The sequence below is a fragment of the Rattus norvegicus genome, chromosome 15 (assembly GCF_021556685.1).
Source record: "Rattus norvegicus strain SHRSP/BbbUtx chromosome 15, alternate assembly SHRSP_T2T, whole genome shotgun sequence".
NCBI classification, from domain to species: Eukaryota; Metazoa; Chordata; class Mammalia; order Rodentia; family Muridae; genus Rattus; species Rattus norvegicus.
This window is the reverse complement of record NC_141548.1, coordinates 78,263,940-78,282,363: the sequence shown is the minus strand read 5'-3', so window position 1 is coordinate 78,282,363 and position 18,424 is coordinate 78,263,940. Positions and strand designations below refer to the sequence as shown.

Genomic DNA, 18,424 nt, shown 5'->3' with positions numbered 1-18,424 from the left:
TGTCCTCAGCAATAGGTCCTTGCTTTCAGTTAGCAAAGCTGGCCATGAACTCAATTAGAGATATCTCATTCCCAGTACTGAAGGTTCTATCAACATATAGGCTCTATCACTCCATCTATATCTGTTTCATATATGTTTATATTGAAAAGTTCTCAGGGAGAACTTTCCCTCGGGATGGAGAACCTCCAACTCAATGACCAGACCGAGACCACCGGATGCAATCAGCAAGAGGATTTGGTTTATTGTCGGGATACACAGGCACCTGTGGGCGCTTCAGTCACTCGGGGGACTGGCGCGCGCCACGGAACCAAGGATGGGCTTTTTATAGGATTCTGGGGAGCAGAAGCAAGCATACAGAAGCAGATGCATAGTTACAGGGATATAATTGGTGGATTCTAATGTGGCAAGGGTTCAGCCCAGGGGCAAGTTTCCTAGCTACCTTCCTGGAACATAATGGCTGACTCGGCCCCCCACCAGGGTGTGGGACCTCTCCCAGGGCTTTTCTCATTGTCAGGTGCTCAACCGCAGTCGTCCTGTTGCCAGGCCTTCAACCATACACATCCTGCTTGGCAGCCGCTGTGTACTCAGTGTTCTAACCTTCCCCTGAACCAGTCATCTTAAGTACAGCCTTGCAAAATGGTGTTACTGCTGCTAAGCTGGGGTCTTTCATTCCCCCATTTTTTTCTAACTTTGAGTGAAATCTTTCACTCGACTTGGTCAAGAAATTTCTGTCTCTTGTTGTCTCAGCCTATGGTACTGCTGCGTCAGTACGAGGGTCTGAATGACTGAAAGTCTATCCCTCATGAACTGTACCAGCCTATTAAGGATGCAGGGTCCAAAAAGAAGAATTAGGAGAAGAATAAGTAGGAGTCCCATCAGGGTAGACAGGAGGGTAGCAAACCAAGGGGATCGGTTAAACCACCCCTTGAACCATCCCTGTTGGGAATCAAACAGTTTTTGTCTTTGGGCCAGGCGTTCTCGAAGCTTAGCCATATTATCTCTTACTATTCCAGTATGGTCTGCATAGAAACAGCACTCTTCTTTTAGAGCAGCACATAATCCACCCTCGCGGAGGAACAACATATCTAGCCCTCGTCTATTTTGGAGGACCACTTCAGACAACGATGTTAAGGACTGTGGCTGAGATGCAGGGTGTTAGTCCGGTATTGCAGGCCCAGTATGTGCCTTTTGGGGCTGCCAGGAAGTAGTTCCCGATGGGAATCTTCTGAGTGGTGTTGCAGAGGGTCTGGTGTGTGTGGGGTACATTCCCCAAGCAGAGCCCTCGTCCCGAGACCTCGGGCAGAGTTAGTTTGTGGCTGGGGGTATTGGCACAACTGTCTGGGGCAGCAGTCAGGTTGGTATAATTTCCAATGACTGCCACCCCTTCATAATAGGGCGAACCGGAAAGGAGGCACAACCAGCACTCCTGAGTCCTAAAAGGGTCTGAATAGTTGAGAGCCAGATATGCACCAGCCACCAAATTGAATAATCGATCCCCGGTGCCTGGCGATGGGGAGATCAAAATGGTGGAGCCCCCCGTTGTGGAGAAGGGGCTTGTAGGGGTACTACCAGGGGCCTGGGTGACCTTAGGCAATGACGGGGGTTGGGCTTGTGCCGGGAGCGAGGGAGGCTTCTGATCTGGTAGAACTAGGTTGGGTCCAATGGGTCGAGTGGCCAGGGGAGAGACTTGTCTATTTAGAGAGAACAGACCCACCGGATCGGTCCCTGTGACGTATAAGCGCAGGCCCCAAGATTTGGGCCCGTCCCAGGTTGCTCTTCTACCTGAGTCGGTGAAGTGGAGGACGAGGGGATTGCATTTCGCGCCCCGTTTACACAAGGTGTAAGGAAGCCGACTGTCTCGTTTCAGAGTTATCAGGTCCCAAGATGAGGATGGCTTCCAATATGCATCCCCAGTAGTCTCACATCCCCACTGGGCATAGTACCCACTCCCCGGCCCTCCGCACTGCCGGCTCACTCTGTGTCCAGGGCAAACGTAGATCTCTTTGCTGTGGGAAGCCGGACTGCAACCATAGTAGGTGGTTGAGGGATGCCAATTATGGGTAGTGCCAGGCTCCCACTTGTAGTCTATCACATCACAAAGGTCAAAGTATAAGGGAGGGAAGGCATCGGCCAGCGTCCCTCTTACGGAGGTAGCATTAGCCAGCCTTCCTGTCATGAGATTAGTGACTGTCCAGGTAATGTTATAAATGTGGTGGGGGCTTATTCCCCCACTGACTCTAGGCCACAAAAGGACTAGGAGGAGCCACGTAGGTGTTTTAACTTTAAGGGGTTTGGAGTGCGCTGAACTCTCCATGTCTGGGGTGTAGTGTTGTGATTAGTCAATTCCTCAGACCGGACTGCCTTGACATATGATGCGTGGATCCAAGCCGTGACTCCGTCTACCTTTAGGGCGGTCGGGGTAGTCAGGAGGACGGTGTAGGGTCCTTTCCACCGTGGCTCGAGATTCTTGGTCTGGTGTCTGCGCACCCACACGGTGTCTCCAATCTGGAATGGGTGTGGCACCACGGGATGCTCAAGCTTGTCCTGGTAAGCAGCGGCCAAAGGTCTCCAGACGTCTCTCTGCACAATCTGTAGGGCCTGTAAATGGGCCCTCAGAGAAGGGCTGTCAGCAAAATCAGCAATGTTTGAATCAAAGAAATGGACAAATGGGGGTGGTGCTCCATACATTATTTCAAAAGGAGTTAGACCATGGGGGCCCGGGGTATTCCGGGCCCGATATAGAACTAGGGGAAGGAGGGCCACCCAATCCTTTGAGCCAGTTGCAAGCATAAGTTTGGATAAAGTCTCCTTAATTGTTCTATTTATGCGTTCTACCTGACCTGAACTCTGGGGTCTATAGGCACAATGTAATTTCCAATCAATCCCCAGCAATTTGGCCACCAACTGACTTACTTGGGAGACGAAAGCGGGCCCGTTGTCCAACCCCAACGCTTGAGGGATGCCATACCTGGGAAAGATTTCCTCGAGGAGCTTCTTGGTGACCATTTTTGCAGTCTCGTGCTTTGTGGGGAAGGCTTCGACCCATCCTGAGAAGGTGTCTACAAACACTAGGAGATAGTTGTATCCATACATACCTGGTTTAATTTCAGTAAAATCAATTTCCCAATGGATGCCGGGACGGTGTCCCCTAGGACGAACTCCTTGTCCAATCATGGTCCTTCCTGGGTTAACCTGAGCACACGCTTTGCAACTCTCAGTCACCTTTTGTATCGCTTTGTCCGGATTCAAAAAACACAGATTTATCTCTTCCCGATCTAGTAAGGTTTTCATCTTCTTAAACCCCAAATGGGTTAATTTATGTAGAAAGGAGATCAATTCAAAAGTCATTTTTATTGGCATAACTGTCTTTCCTTTGTAGACCCACTGTTTTAGTTGAGGGTGGTAGATGGCCCCCATTTTTTCTAGGAGCTCTATGTCCTCATGGGCATAAACCCAACTGGTTTGTCCCACTGGTGGGGGCGTGGGTTGGTCTGGGCTATTTAAGGGCAAGATTTGTTTGCTCATGGCCGCTTCTCGCGCCGTGGCATCGGCCAGCCGGTTTCCTCGTGCCTCTGGGTTGTGCCCTTTCTGGTGTCCTGGACAATACATAATACTCAGTCTTTTGGGCAAGAATAGGGCTTCTAAGAGGGCCAGAATTTCAGCCTTATTTTTAATATCTTTACCCTCAGATGTGAGCAGCCCCCGCCTCCGGTAGATCTCCCCATGAATGTGTGCCGTGGCAAAGGCATAACGGCTGTCTGTATATACATTTAGCCTCTTACCTTTTGCCATCCTGAGCACCTGAGTCAAGGCGATGAGTTCAGCCCGTTGTGCGGAGGTACCAGCAGGCAGGGCTTTCGCCCAAATCACTTTGTCCTCCGTAGTGACCGCAGATCCAGCCTTTCGCTCTCCCTCTGCCAAGAAGCTGCTGCCATCCGTGTACCATGTGTGGTCAGCATTCTGAAGAGGCTGGTCAGATAGGTCCGGCCTGGTTCCATGTACTTCTGTGAGGATTTGTAGGCAGTCATGCTGTTCTGCCTCCTCTGGTAGAGGAAGCAAGGTGGCAGGATTGAGGGTGACTACGGGCCCAAACTGAACCCGTTCTGCATCCAGTAACAAGGCTTGGTAGTGGGTCATGCGGGAATTAGAGAGCCAGCGGTCTGGGGGCTGCTTTACCAAGGCCTCCACTGCGTGGGGTGCTAGGATGGTGAGTGGCTGTCCCAAAGTCAATTTTCCAGCGTCCTTGATCAGGACAGCAATAGCAGCCACCATCCTTAGGCACGGTGGCCAGCCGGAGGCCACAGGGTCCAATTTCTTAGCCAAGTTAATTGTCCTGAAAGCCCTATTTCAGGGTCTTTCCTTAGGCACGGTGGCCAGCCGGAGGCAAAAGAAGGCATCTTTCAGGTCCAAAACCATATACCAAGTATGTGTAGGGGGCAGTGTACTGAGCAAATTGTAAGGGTTTGGAACAGTCGGATGAATATCTTCTACCCTCTTGTTGACCTCTCTCAAGTCTTGTACTGGCCTATAATCTCCAGTGCCGGGTTTCTTAACAGGCAGAAGAGGCGTATTCCAAGGTGACCGGCAGGGGACTAGGATGCCTTGATCCAGAAGCCTCGTAATGTGAGGCCTTATACCTTGATAAGCTTCACGTGACAGGGGGTATTGTTTTATGGAGACTGGAGTGGCAGTGGCCTTTAACTGTATAATTAAGGGGGGCTGTTGGAGCGCCAACCCCATCCCACCAGTCTCTGCCCAAGCCAGTGGAAAATTCGTGACACAAGTGTCTATTTCTAGGGATTGTGGCTTGTCCTGTCCCGGTTCATATAGTCTATATTCATAACTTGAAGGGGAGTTCCGTGGGGGCCAGTTATTCGGGCCCCTCCTTCCTCAAAATGAATTTGTGCTTTTAGTTTGGTGAGCAGGTCACGGCCCAGCAGAGGGTACGGGCAGTCCGGAACATGTACGAAGGAATGGGTCACCTTACCGGTAGCCAGCTGAACCCGGCAGTCCTTAGTCCATTGGTATAGTTTCTCACCAGTAGCTCCTTGTACCCAGGCCGTCCGGTCGCTGAGTTGTCCTGAAGCTTGGGTGAGGACTGAATGCTGGGCTCCTGTGTCTACCAGGAAAGTAACCGGCTGCCCCCCAACTTTAAGCGTTACCCTGGGCTCAGGGGGGGGCTCCTGGCTTCTTGGGGCACTCTCTGGCCCAGTGCCCTTTCTCTTTGCAATAGGCACATTGATCTTTATCCAGCTTCAGCCCCTTTCGAGCTCCCCCCCTATCTCCCTTCCTTTCTTGGCCCTGAACTACGGCGGCCAAGATTCGACTCAATTCTTTGTTTCTTTTTTTTATCTCTCTCTTCCCTCTCTCTGCGAACTCTATCTTCTTTTTCTTCTTGTGTCTCTCTCTTATTAAAAATCCTTTCAGCTTCTTTAAGTAAATCCTGTAATGTATAGCCCTGCAAATTTTCTAACCTCTGTAGCTTAGTCCTGATATCTGGAGCAGCCTGCCAGATGAAGGACATAGAGACACTCGTTATTTGTCCTGGGTCATCTGTGTCATAGGGAGTGTACATACGGTAGGCCTCCTTAAGTCTCTCTGGAAAGGCGGAGGGAGTTTCCCCTGCTTCCTGTAATACCTGTTTTACCTGAGCCAAATTAGTAGGGCGTCGTATAGCCCCTCGGAGACCCGCTAGGAGCAACTGGCGATAAAGGCGTAGGTGTCCCTTACCTTCAGCTGTATTAAAATCCCAGTTTGGTCTCTTAAGTGGGAATGCAGCATCAATTTCCTCAGGCAGCTGAGTGGGACGCCCATCATCTTCCAGAACATGCTTTCTGGCCTCTACGAACACTCTTTGTTTTTCTTCTGAGGTTAAGAGGGCCTGTAAGAGCTGTTGGCAGTCATCCCAAGTAGGCTGGTGGGTAAGTAAAACAGATTCTATTAGGTCGGTGAGTGCCACCGGATCTTTGGAGAAAGAAGGGTTGTGTTGTTTCCAATTGTAAATGTCAGCTGCTGAAAACGGCCAGTATTGGGTCTGGCCACCGGTTCCCTGTCTAAGTGGGAAAGCCTGGGAGGTTGAATCTGGCATCACCTCGAGCTTATTGCGCAATCTCCCTTCGACAGGGGAGAAACCCTTATCAGACTGTGGCCCGGCAACTGATCTGGCCGGCGGCTCTGCCTCCTCCGTTTCAGCCGGGCCTGTAGGTAAACAATATGGGGGAGGAGGATCTTCAGAGAGAAGATCTATGAGAGGGGAGTTTGGGTCTGCCCTGAGGACAGGTTTCTTAGAAGGCTCTGATTTAAGATTAGGACACAGAGAAAACAAACAACACCAACAGTCAAACAAACAACAGACAGGCGTGCTGCACGGCTTTGGTACCAAACTGAAAGCAAAAAGTCAGATGGAGGTGGCAAAGGTCCGGGGCCCTCTGAAAGCCAAAAATACAGACAGAGGTGCCATAAGTCCGGATCCTCCTCCTCTAACCAGAGTCCCAGATTGAGCCCCGAAAAGTCGGGCCCCTAACACCCTTGGAACGTCTTCCAGGGCTGCGGGGCGAGAAGTCCGAGCTCGTCAGCTCCTTCTTCGTCCCGCCCAAATTCCAAACAACCTGGCTGAGCGCTCACAGAACAGACAGAATAGGGCAGAACGAGACAAAATCAGACAGACGCCGGCCGGCTTACCTCCCAGTGGGTGGTCGGTGGTCCCTGGGTGGAGGATCTCCTTTCCCGGCCAATGCACCAAATTGAAAAGTTCTCAGGGAGAACTTTCCCTCGGGATGGAGACCCTCCAACTCAATGACCAGACCGAGACCACCGGATGCAATCAGCAAGAGGATTTGGTTTATTGTTGGGATACACAGGCACCTGTGGGCGTTTCAGTCACTCGGGGGACTGGTGCGCGCCACGGAACCAAGGATGGGCTTTTTATAGGATTCTGGGGAGCAGAAGCAAGCATACAGAAGCAGATGCATGGTTACAGGGATATAATTGGTGGATTCTAATGTGGCAAGGGTTCAGCCCGGGGGCAAGTTTCCTAGCCACCTTCCTGGAACATAATGACTGACTCGGCCCCCCAAGGGTTCAGCCCGGGGGCAAGTTTCCTAGCTACCTTCCTGGAACATAACGGCTGACTCGGCCCCCCACCAGGGTGTGGGACCTCTCCCAGGGCTTTTCTCATTGTCAGGTGCTCAACCGCAGTCCTGTTGCCAGGCCTTCAACCGTACACATCCTGCTTGGCAGCCGCTGTGTACTCAGTGTTCTAACCTTTCCCTGAACCAGTCATCTTAAGTACAGCCTTGCAAAATGGTGTTACTGCTGCTAAGCTGGGGTCTTTCAATATGTTAGGAAGATTTACTGTATTAGGTTTCCATATGCGCCTTCAAACCTGAGTTAGTTTAAGCTGTCCTCCTTGGTATACCTTGCTTCATTTCCATTTCTTTCTCTTTAACAATTTGTTCATTCTGTTCCAGTACCCGAACATGCCTATCCGTTAACTATCTATTCTATTACCCCTTCCCAGGGAGATGCCTCTATTCGTCCCTTTCCATACCTCAATGCCTAACCTCTGTGGCTTCCTGGACTCTAATATGCTTATCAAGGACTTAACAGATGACATCCACAAATAAGCAAATAGATGTCATATTTCTCCTTTTGGGTCTGAGTTACATAAATTTTGAATTGTGTTAACATGGTTTTTTAATGACATCAATTGGATATATTCTCTGACATTCCTTTCTTATGTTTCATTGACTTGTACCTGAAAAAAATAAAAAAAATGAGCATCCTTAAATAAGTTGTTAATTGTGTGTACACACACACACACCCATACACACACACACACACACATACACACACACACACACACACACACACACATTATCTGAGAAATCATGGAGACTGTTGAATGATATGGTCTTAATGTTTATATCCCTTCAAAGTCCATGAGCTAAAATCACCAAATAGTATTGTTTTGGCAAACACTTTGTTAAATATTAGGGTATAAGACATTTTGTGAGTGAGATTACTGATGTTGTAAAGAGACCCAGAGAAGGCAGAATGAGAAGTCGAAGATTAACTGTCCAGAACTTAGTTCTCACAGGGCATGGGACATGCTGGCACATCATTCTTTGTGTTCCAGGCCACCAGAAAGTAAGAAATATGTATTTGTGATTTATATTCTTGTAGTTGTTGAAATATAAAACCTACTGAGTATGAGAAATATTGTTTTGCCAGCTCAGGATTATTATTTGACATCACTGCATAGTCAACTTGATGCTGAAAAGTGCCATCACCAAAAGGCAGGTCCTAGAGGTGAAACATCATAGAGAGAAGCAATTTGAGAGGCAATAAGAATTCAAAAAACAATACAGTGAAAAAAGTGCCATTCTTGTTATCCGAGAAAATAAGCCAAGTGTTGTCTCTACAGCATCATTTGCAGCAGTAACTGAGGTGTATGTCCCAAAACATGATCTGGAAAGGCCTGGGTTAGGATGTGGGTTGTTAGCACGTTTGATAGAGACATCTATATAATAAAACGGAGCTAAAGTTCGGAAGAGTAGACTCTTATAGCAGTAAGTCAAATGGATGTCTGTGACCAAGATTCAAGGATGGCTGAGGGGGTAATAACTAGGAAACAACAAGTTATGAATGACAGAGCTGAATTATTAACAAAATGCTTGTTAGGAGAAGTAAAGCTGAGAAAGTCGGAAACAAATTCGGCAATAAGAGTGGGATGTGAAAGGAGCCAGATTCCCCTAGGCCTTTTCTCTGAATCTGCTGTATACAGCCAGGCATACCCAGAAGATTGTGCTTTTTATTGTGTAGGGGCAGCCACGAATGACAAGAGAAGATTAACCGTACCTTCCCAGTCCAGACCCTTGTCTCAAATTATCTAAAGCAGGCGCCTCCATGGAGGTCATTAAATTGTGGACTAGTCAAGTGACATATAACTGAGTACTGTTGCTAGGAAACAGATTCTCCACATTCCAAGTATGGAAGTACAAAACAGGACTCAGCACAGCATCAGCCTTTACGGGAATTGCTTCACCAGAATCTGTAGTTAAGGGAACGTTAGTGTGCTCTCCCTTAGCAGTTATAACACCCTGCACACCTGCTCTCCCCATACACAAATGAGGACACACACCAAATAGTAGATTGTGATTCAGTACCCTAATTGTGCTTCTTTTCAAATTCCCTTCTCAGTAGCAATTTGCAGTAAAACTAAATAAGAGATTCCTGTTAGAAGCTCGAGACAAGAGTCATGAATCTTGGGGTGAGAACAAAGAACCAAAAGATCTTTATTATATGTGTGTCTACATGCCACATATATTTATATATAAATGCATACATATAAATAAATAGAAACACAAAATATAAAAACACACCATGCTTAACACTATAGATCTGTCTGTCTATCTATCTATCTATCTATCTATCTATCTATCTATCTATCTATTATCTGTCTATCTATCTATATACCTATCTATCCCGCTTATCAGGGTTTCATTCTATAACCAGGGCAAAGCAAATGATATTTTTGTAAGACATGTAATGAGACAAGTAACCATGGGTGCTTAATGTTTCCAAATATTATTTCCCCCCAAAATAATTACAATACTTATAATTTTTTCAGACTATGCTATGCTAATTAAAAGCAATCAATGTTTCAAGTTCTGCAAACCACATGGAGATATTCTCTCTCTGCTAGGGTCAACTACAGTTTACATGGAGAACCAGTGCAGTGACAACCTCTAGAGCTGGCAGGGAGGATTGGTACCCTCCTTACACAGTCAGGGGTATTTTGGCAGTATTCCATAGGAAACCTGATAAAAGTACACCTACATTCTAAAAGTCAACTTCAAAAATGTTACAATTTTCTGAAAAAATATTTAGCATATTTCTTTTTACAAAAATTTTTATTTAGTCTTTTTATTTTTACAATCTAGATTTTATCTCTCTCCCAGGCCACTTTCTAAGTGTTCCACAAACAGACATCCTCTCCAAGTGTCCATGAGGATGTCTCCAGTCTCCCATTCTCCTCTCCATCAAACTTCTCCATTCCCTGGGGCTTCCAATCTCTTGAGGGTTAGGTGCATCTTCTCTGACTGAGTCCAGACCCTGAAGTCCTCTGCTATATATGTGTTGAGGACCTCATATCAACTGGTGTATGCTGCCTGGTTGGTGGCCTAGTTTTTGTGACATCTCAGAGTTCAGGTTAGTTGAGACTGCTGGTCCTCCCACAGGGTCACCCTTCCCCTCAGCTTCTTCCAACTTTACCCTAATTCAACCACAGGAGTCAGCTTCTGTTCATTGATTGGGTGTAAATATCTACATCTGACTCTTTCAGCTGCTTGTTGAGTCTTTCAGAGAGGAGTCATGATAGGCCCATTTTTGTGAGCACTCCATAGCCTCAGTAATAGTGTCAGGCTTTGGTGCCTCCCCTTGAGCTGGATCCCACTTTGGGCCTGTCCCTGGACCTCCTTTTCCTCAGGTTTCTCTCCATTTTTGACCCTGCAGTTCTTTCAGACAGGAACAATTATGGGTCAGTATTTTTGACTGTGGGATGGCAACACCTTTCCTTCACTTGGTGCCCTTTCTTTCTGCTGGAGGCAAGCTCTACGAATTCCCTCTCCCCACTGTAGGATATCTAAGGTTTCTCCCTTTGAGTCCTGAGAGTCTCCCACCTCCCCGGTCTCTGGTACATTCTGGAGGGCCCCCCTACCTCATACCTCCCATGTTTGCTTGTTTCCATTCTTTCTGCTGGCCCTCAGAGCTTCAGTCTTCCCCCTTCCCCATGCAATATACGATCATGTTCCCTCTTCCCCTCCCTGTCCCCTTTCTCCCTCGGGTCCCTCCCTTCCTCCTCACTACTGAGATTACTTTCTTCTCCCTCCCAAGTGGGATTGAGGCAACTTCAATTGGGTTTTCCCACTCTTTAACCTTTTTGAGATCTGTGGATTGTATCTTAGGTATTCTCTACCTTTTTTTCTTAATATCCACTTATCAGTGAGTACATACGATGCATGTACTTCTGGGTCTGAGTTACCTCCATCAGGATATTTTCTGGTTCCATCCATTTGCCTGCAAAACTCAGGATGTCCTTGTTTTTAATAGCTTAGCAGTATCCCATTGTGTAAATGAACCACATTTTCGGTATTCAATCCTTTGTCAGGGAGCATCTGTGTTGTTTCAAACTGTATTCTATGTGTCATTTAAAGTTGGCTTATTGCTTTAAAAGTGGCTCCTAATTCCATTTTCTTACATTTGTTTACATTATTATTTACTAGTGTGACATAGAGATGCATACAAAAAGCATCTATATTTAATTAATTAATTAATTAATTAATTTTATGGAATGGGTGTATATCACAACACAGCAGAGCTGGTTTTCTCCTTATACTGTATTGGCTCAGACATTAAACTGAGGTGTGGGGATTGGCAGCAATTGATAGAAGCCATTATATCAGATTAGCCACCATAATTATCCTCTACAAGACCATTCAAGGCCATTTTACTTAATAAAATAAAAATGAATAGTATTGTGTGTTTTCTGAGTTTGATATAGAGCTGGTCAGTGATCTACAGGGTGTAAAGCACATCATATGTTTTTATTTCAGAGAGAATTAACCATGTTTATAATAAACATACATTTAACACTTAGGCTACAAGAGTAAATCGAGAACAAATGATCAATAATGAACAAAATTTCTTCTGAGATATTTTATAGCACCATGTATGATGTTGAAATTTTGGTAACTCTTTTTATCTTTAAGTACCATAGTCGTTTTCTTTGATGATTTCGTCAAATAATGTTATTCTACTCATATTAAGTAATGGTACTGCAATCTGCCCTCATGGAAATTAATTTATATCCACTTATGTGACTTCAGTGACTATGAAAATAAAGACTGGGGTCAGCATAAATTGAAAACAAAATACCTTCTCTTGGTGAACTATGTGTTCAGTAATTTGCAAAGCAACTCAAATAAGTAGACAACAGTCTATGCAAATGAAGTCCAGTCATCCTTGTTGTTAATAGTCCTTAAATTTGCATTACAAGGGACCTGGGTAGGAAATAAAACACCAAACATAATGGCCCTCCTCACTTAAGTGGTCACTTAAATATTTCCCTTCAATATATTATTGTACATTAGACCAAAAAAAAAAAAAAAACAGATTTGTGCCTTGTTTACTGCAATGAAACCAGTATGGGATGCTATAAATGCACTTGGGATGATGAAGGTAAGGAAATAGTTTTTTGTTCTATCTTTTGTGTTACTGGCTTTACAGGAGGAGTTATGACACATGTATTCACACCCAAGTATGGGAACTCTTGACAGGCCAATATAATGATGGGACCAAAAGTCCAACTTTGTATAAAGCAATGTGTTTTTACTGGGGTTACTATGAGTAGTATGGATGAAGGGGGTGTTCGTTACAGGACCATGAATGACAAAACCAGCTGCATATCCTCAATCCTACCCTGCCATCTGTGAATACTCAGGTCAGTGGAAATCCTGTAGCTGTCCGATGAGCTCAAAGACAGCTGATAGTTCTGAAAAATCTATACAAGACAGTGTGGCTCACTCAGCCTCTTCTTTTAGCCTTGGTTCAATCATATAAATCTTGGGAGGAACTTTCCAGAGTCTTCCAAGGTTTGGTTTTCTCAGACATGCGAATTTATTTATCTCCTTAGTCTCATGGCCCATTCCTCAGTCTCACTAATGTTTCAAGGCAGAGAAAATTCTACAGGAGTCTATTGTCCCAGCTTCATCATTTCATTACTTCCTCTTCTCCTCTTCCTCTTCTTCCTCCTCCTCCCCCCTGCTGTTCTCCTTCTCCTCCTCTTCCTCCTCCTCTTCATCCTCCTCATCCTCATCCTTGTTCTTATCCTCCTCGTTCTCCCAATCCTCCTAGTTATCGTCCTCCTCATTCTCTTCATCCTCATCCTCGTCCTTGTCCTAATTCTCCTCCTTTTCCTCATTTTCCCTCTTCTTCTCCTTTTTAAATTATTTTATTTACATTTCAAATTTTGTCTCCCTTCCCAGTTCTCCACCCCTGAGGCCCCAATCAATTTTGCCACAAAGAGTGGCAACACACCCACACTCACATCTCCCCTCTAGCATCCCCCTTCTCTGGGGCATCAGGCCTTCACAGAATCAAGTGCATTCCCTCTCACTGAGAAGGCAGTCATCTATCACTTATATAGCCAGGGCCACAGAGCAACCCATGTTTGCTCTTTGGTTGGTGGCTTAGTCCCTGGGAGCTCTGAGAGATCCTGTTAATTATCCTATAGTGTTGCAATCCCTTTCAACTTCTTCAGTTCTTCCCCTAACTCTTCCACAGTGGTCCCAGGGCTCAATGGTTGGGTGTAAATATCTGCATCTGTCTAAGTCAGCTGCTGGTAAAGCCTCTCAGAGGACAGTCACACCAGGTTACTGTCCGCAAACATAACTTGGCATCAGCAATAGTGACTGGATTTGGTGTCTGTGTATAGGATGGATCCCAAGATGGGGTGGTCTCTATATGGCCTTTCCCTCAGTCTCTGTTCCATTTTTGTCTCTACATTTCCAGGATGGGAACAATTCTGGGTCAACATTTTTGAGATGGGTGGGTGGTCCTAAGTCTCAACTGGGGGCGTGTCTGTCTACTAGAGGAGGTTTCTTTAGATTCCATCTCTGCACTGTTGGGCATTTCAGCTAATGTCATCTTCATTGGGTCCCAAGAGCCTTTCACATCCCTGGTGTCTGTGACTTTCTAAAGGTTGCCCCTGTCCCCCAACTCACACTGCTGCATATTTATATTCATTCTCCTATCTCTCCCATACCTGATCCTACCCCCTTTTTTCCTTCTGCTTCCCCTCTCCTATCCAGGCCCCTCCTTTCCTCTGCTTCCCATGATTATTTCATTCCTCTTCTAAGTGGGAATGTTATGTATTCAATGATAACTGGATATTAGCCCAAATGTTCAAAATACCCATGATTCAACTCATAGGGCATAGAAAACTTAGCAAGAATGAAGGCACAAGTGTGGATGCTTCAACAGTTTTAGGACCAGTTTTCTTATCAGAGCTAATGATCAATATCCTAGAATCCTCAAATAGTGGGATGCAGTTGATTACCGAGTTGGCTCCTTTGGGGGGGTGCATGATTTAATAAACACAAAAGATAGGAAATGCTGAGCAAGATAAAAGGCAAAAATATTTGAAGATGCTGACTGCTTTCTTTTCCTAGAAAGGGCATCTGGATTTGGTGGTAAGGATTTGGATGGATTTTTATAAAAACCCCCATAGTTCTCATTTATTTAGGTGTGTATTTATTCACTTAACTAATTAAAAAAAATTGCCAACGTGTTTACCCCTGAACAACCTTTACATTTTCACTATTTTCCAGGAAATCTTGACCCTATTAGGAGGCCAGATGCTGTTGTCTCTAATTGCCTATGTCCTTTTACCTCTTTCTCATTTATCCCACTCCAGTAGTGAATGTTTACATTTTTGTTTGATAAGATAATGGAGATATGGCTCATAACTTAAAAGTACTCACTGTTCTTACAGGAGACCTCGCCTTTGTTCTCAGAGTCAACATGGTGGTTCCCAAGCATCCTAATCTCCAGTTCTAGATGATCTGATACACACTTCTGACGTCCATGGGCACCAAACTACATGTGGTTTACATTCACACATTGAAACAAAGCACCAATACACATAGAAGTAAAACAGAGTACAATATTTGCTTATGAGACTTTTGGAATCTCTTTGTATCATTCTTTGTAACAGTAAATTCATTTTATCATTTTTTTTTCTTTAAGCATGATGGACTTGGCCCACTTGTTCAGTACTGCTCAAAAGAATTCTTCTTCAGTCTACCTACAGTGTGGCTCTCTAATTAAATTTAAATCTAAATATAAGAAAACCACCATGGTGTTCTGATAGGTCAACAGCACATCCTCATATTTGATAATTTTGAACTCGCCATTTTCACTTGTTTGCATTCTGCCTCTCTTATCGTGTTATGTACCCTATTGATTCCATGTTCTTTTGACCAAGATGTTTTATCAGAATAGAAGTCTAAAACTGTACTGCTCTTAAAAGTGATGAATAAATTATGTCTTATCTAGGAAAGTAAAATTGATATACTCAATTTTTATGTCAAAAAAAAAAAGAGAAAGCTAACATTGGTGGCTAGCAAGCTTCTTGATATTTTTAAGCTAATAACTCCGAAGCCCACAAAGCAAGGCTATTTGCTATGAAAAATTACTTTTAAGTCACAATTTGTCCTGGTCCGTTATTCTACTCCTTCAATTCTTCAATTGCTTCCTATTACCTGAATGATTAAGTCTAAATTCATAAGCATGATTCATCAGCACTTCCAATGAATTGAGCCTCTTTTATAGATACAGATTCATTTCTTGCTCTTTTACAGGACACATTTCTTACAAAGTGCCTCATACAATATATTATTTCACAGTTCTATTCTTTTATTCATAAAGTTTCCTTTGACAAAAGTGCCAGCTTCACATTTTTCTTTAACCTTTATAGTTCTTTCTTCAAGTCTTAGCTCATGACTGTTCTTGGTATTCTTGAAGAATATCTTGGTGATTTAAATGATCTTCTGCACTCTGCAACACCTTGTGGACATCTGTCATTTCAGGGACACTATATCACACAGAGGCTGCATCCAGAATGTACACTTCATTTTTCATTATTCTTGTTATTTCAGAATTCTTACTTCTGCCTGCCATGTGAGTAGTTTTACGTGAATAAGTTAAAGTGTTTGTGTTTCTTTGCTATGAGGAAAGCAATCTAGCAAATGGATCTTGTTAGGCAAAAGAGACTGAATTATATTTAATAGTAATCAAATTAACTGCCAGATAATCAGATGTGGATAGGTGCTAATCATTAAAGAAGAGTTCCTATCTTCAAATTTTTAGAGAATAATATCAATTTTTGATTCACATGTTGCTGATAACTCCAGGACAATAAATTTACCAAATAACATCTTAGTTCAAGTTTAGTAAATGTGTGGAGGAGTAATGCATTCTTATAATAATTTTGCAGTGAACACACAATAGATATCTGAATTTTCATGCTAACATATTGCAATATTAAGAAAGTCATCTAATTAGCATCAGTGAACAAATGAGTACTGGAAGCCAAAGTCCTTTCTGATTCCAGATTTCATGAGCATAAGCAGAGTGTTTTGATATTCCACGTATATGATTATTGTCAACAAGAATTTATAACAACAGAAAAATAAGTTGAACAAGAAAGATCTTGAGTATCTACCCTAGAGATCAAAGCAAAAGTATAAAGACCAGTTTCAGAAAATCTAAATTTCTTCATCATCATCAACAACAACAAAAATTTTAGAATTGGATGCATTCATAGAATATTGAGAACTGCTCTAAGTCCTGTGATCATAGAAATTCGTTTCCATAGTTTAACAGAGTTCTTATAGAATGAACTGTGCTTTGAAACAGTTTTTCTATGACAAGACTAGGCAATTTTGGGAGTGTGAATTTTGCTAATTTTTCAATTATTTACCAAATAAAACTTCTTAGAAAAGATATATTTCTATTTTGAAGCAATAAGCAGGAAACAAAGTCAACTAGTTTTTTTTCATTATTGTAGATTTTTCAAAATATTTTAATTGAAATATGTTGCAGTATAATTAAAAAAGTACTCGACCTGGTTCCTGCAGGTTCTCACTCTGTGTGAGATCCACATGTTCGAGCAGTTTCTCTGTTACTGCTTCCACACACTGTCCCCTTGGTGGTTGTTACCACACCTGAGACTCACATTGCGTTCTGCAGGCAATGCTAGCATGTCCCCGCACCATGCCAGCCTAGTAAAGCTTCCTGTCAGGGACTCTGTTCACACTCCCAACAATCTAGTGAAGACATAACTCAACAGACTGCATCCCAGCAACCAGATTTATGTGTTAAATGCTCAATGGACAATACATCCCCACAATTAACTTACAACCAATTGATAAGGATATAAACTGCCCACCTGGTTAAGATATAGTTTGCTCATCTAGACACACGAAATCCTGTACACATCCATTCCTTAAGAATATTCATAATGGCCTGAGAAGCAAAAGTGGAGACATGGAATACTGTCTAGTGGCCGCAGCGTGGAAGAGGTGGACCGGTGGTTGCTACAGTGGCCTACTAGTGTAGGGAGGGAAGTACTAGATCACACAAAGAAGAGGGTAGTGGACTGGCACTCTCCAGAGTGATCCAGAGGCAGTGTGGGGGTCCTTTACTGCCAGGGCCCCTACCAGGAATGATGGTCAGTCCCAGGTCCCCAGTGTCCCCTAGGAGAGAAAGAAGACAGGCACCCAACCCTTAGTGCTTCCTTCAGAACAATGGCTGAATTCATGGACTATACTTCAAGTCAGTGTGGGAAATACTACTCGTCTATACCAGAGGGAGGGGCGGGGGGCAACCCATGTCTACCTTTATCACAGAAGGAAGCCTCCAGAAGTGCACGTGTACTCAGACACAGGGCATAGTGAAGAGCAAAGAAACTGCAGAGGAGAGACATCTGTTGGTCCAGGAAGCATCTATCAAACATCAGAGCATTCTCAAGAGTCATTTTGGTCTGTTGAGAACATCTCTAAGGACTTCTACATAGACATATATCCAGGGACCTATTCTGTCACTGTGGGCTCACGTGCCTTAATCAAGAAGACTCATGAGGTTGCAGTTGACTCTGGGCAAAGTGTGGACTTGGTGTTCCCCATATAATGTTGACCATCATTGCTGTCATTTCACTCTTTAGGAAGCAGAATGAAACCACCCTATAATTGTCTTAATAATGGTGCATTAATTCTTGTTTTAATGATGGCTGTCATGGGGCAGCCTTTCTGAACTGGAGTCTATCTCTTTCAAGCTCATTTTAACCTGGAAATATAGAAGTCCTCCATGCTTGTTTGCCCAAAAACAGTAATGTAATGGTGCTGTTTGAACAGCTTTTACTGCTGGCTTTCCAAGTACATGTTAATTATGGTAATAAAGGGAGAGATTGTAAATAAAAAAGAATATTCATAACAACCTGAATCTATATAAGGATGCACAGTGAGGATTGTTTACATCTGCTTCCGCATTGCTTCTCCCACTGCTCTCTTCTTGCTCCAGTCTCCTCTCCTTTCTAAAACTTTTCTCCCACCCATCCTTCCTTCTCATCCAATGACAGCCCTTGTTCTATCCTGTACCTGCCTTCAGCTGCCTAATGACATCAACCTGCAGAAATGTAATTACATTACTTCCCCTTTTACCTCCATCCAAGATTTTCAACATTTGATTCCTCAATCCCCTACCATTACCCACCCTCACTTTCTATCAGTCACTCGGGACATAAGACTCATATTTGAATTGAATCTAGCGTAAAGGATTTCTTCCTATAGATTAGCTTTGAGAG

At 44.0% G+C, this 18,424-nt stretch overlaps 2 pseudogenes; one reads left to right on the top strand and one right to left on the bottom strand.

Moving 5' to 3' along the window:
- Positions 1-444: 444 nt before the first annotated feature.
- Positions 445-3,221, bottom strand: LOC148001089 (MLV-related proviral Env polyprotein pseudogene; annotated as a pseudogene).
- A 13,888-nt stretch (positions 3,222-17,109) lies between these two features.
- Akip1-ps1 (A-kinase interacting protein 1, pseudogene 1) lies at positions 17,110-17,751 on the top strand (annotated as a pseudogene).
- The last annotated feature ends 673 nt before the right edge of the window (positions 17,752-18,424 follow it).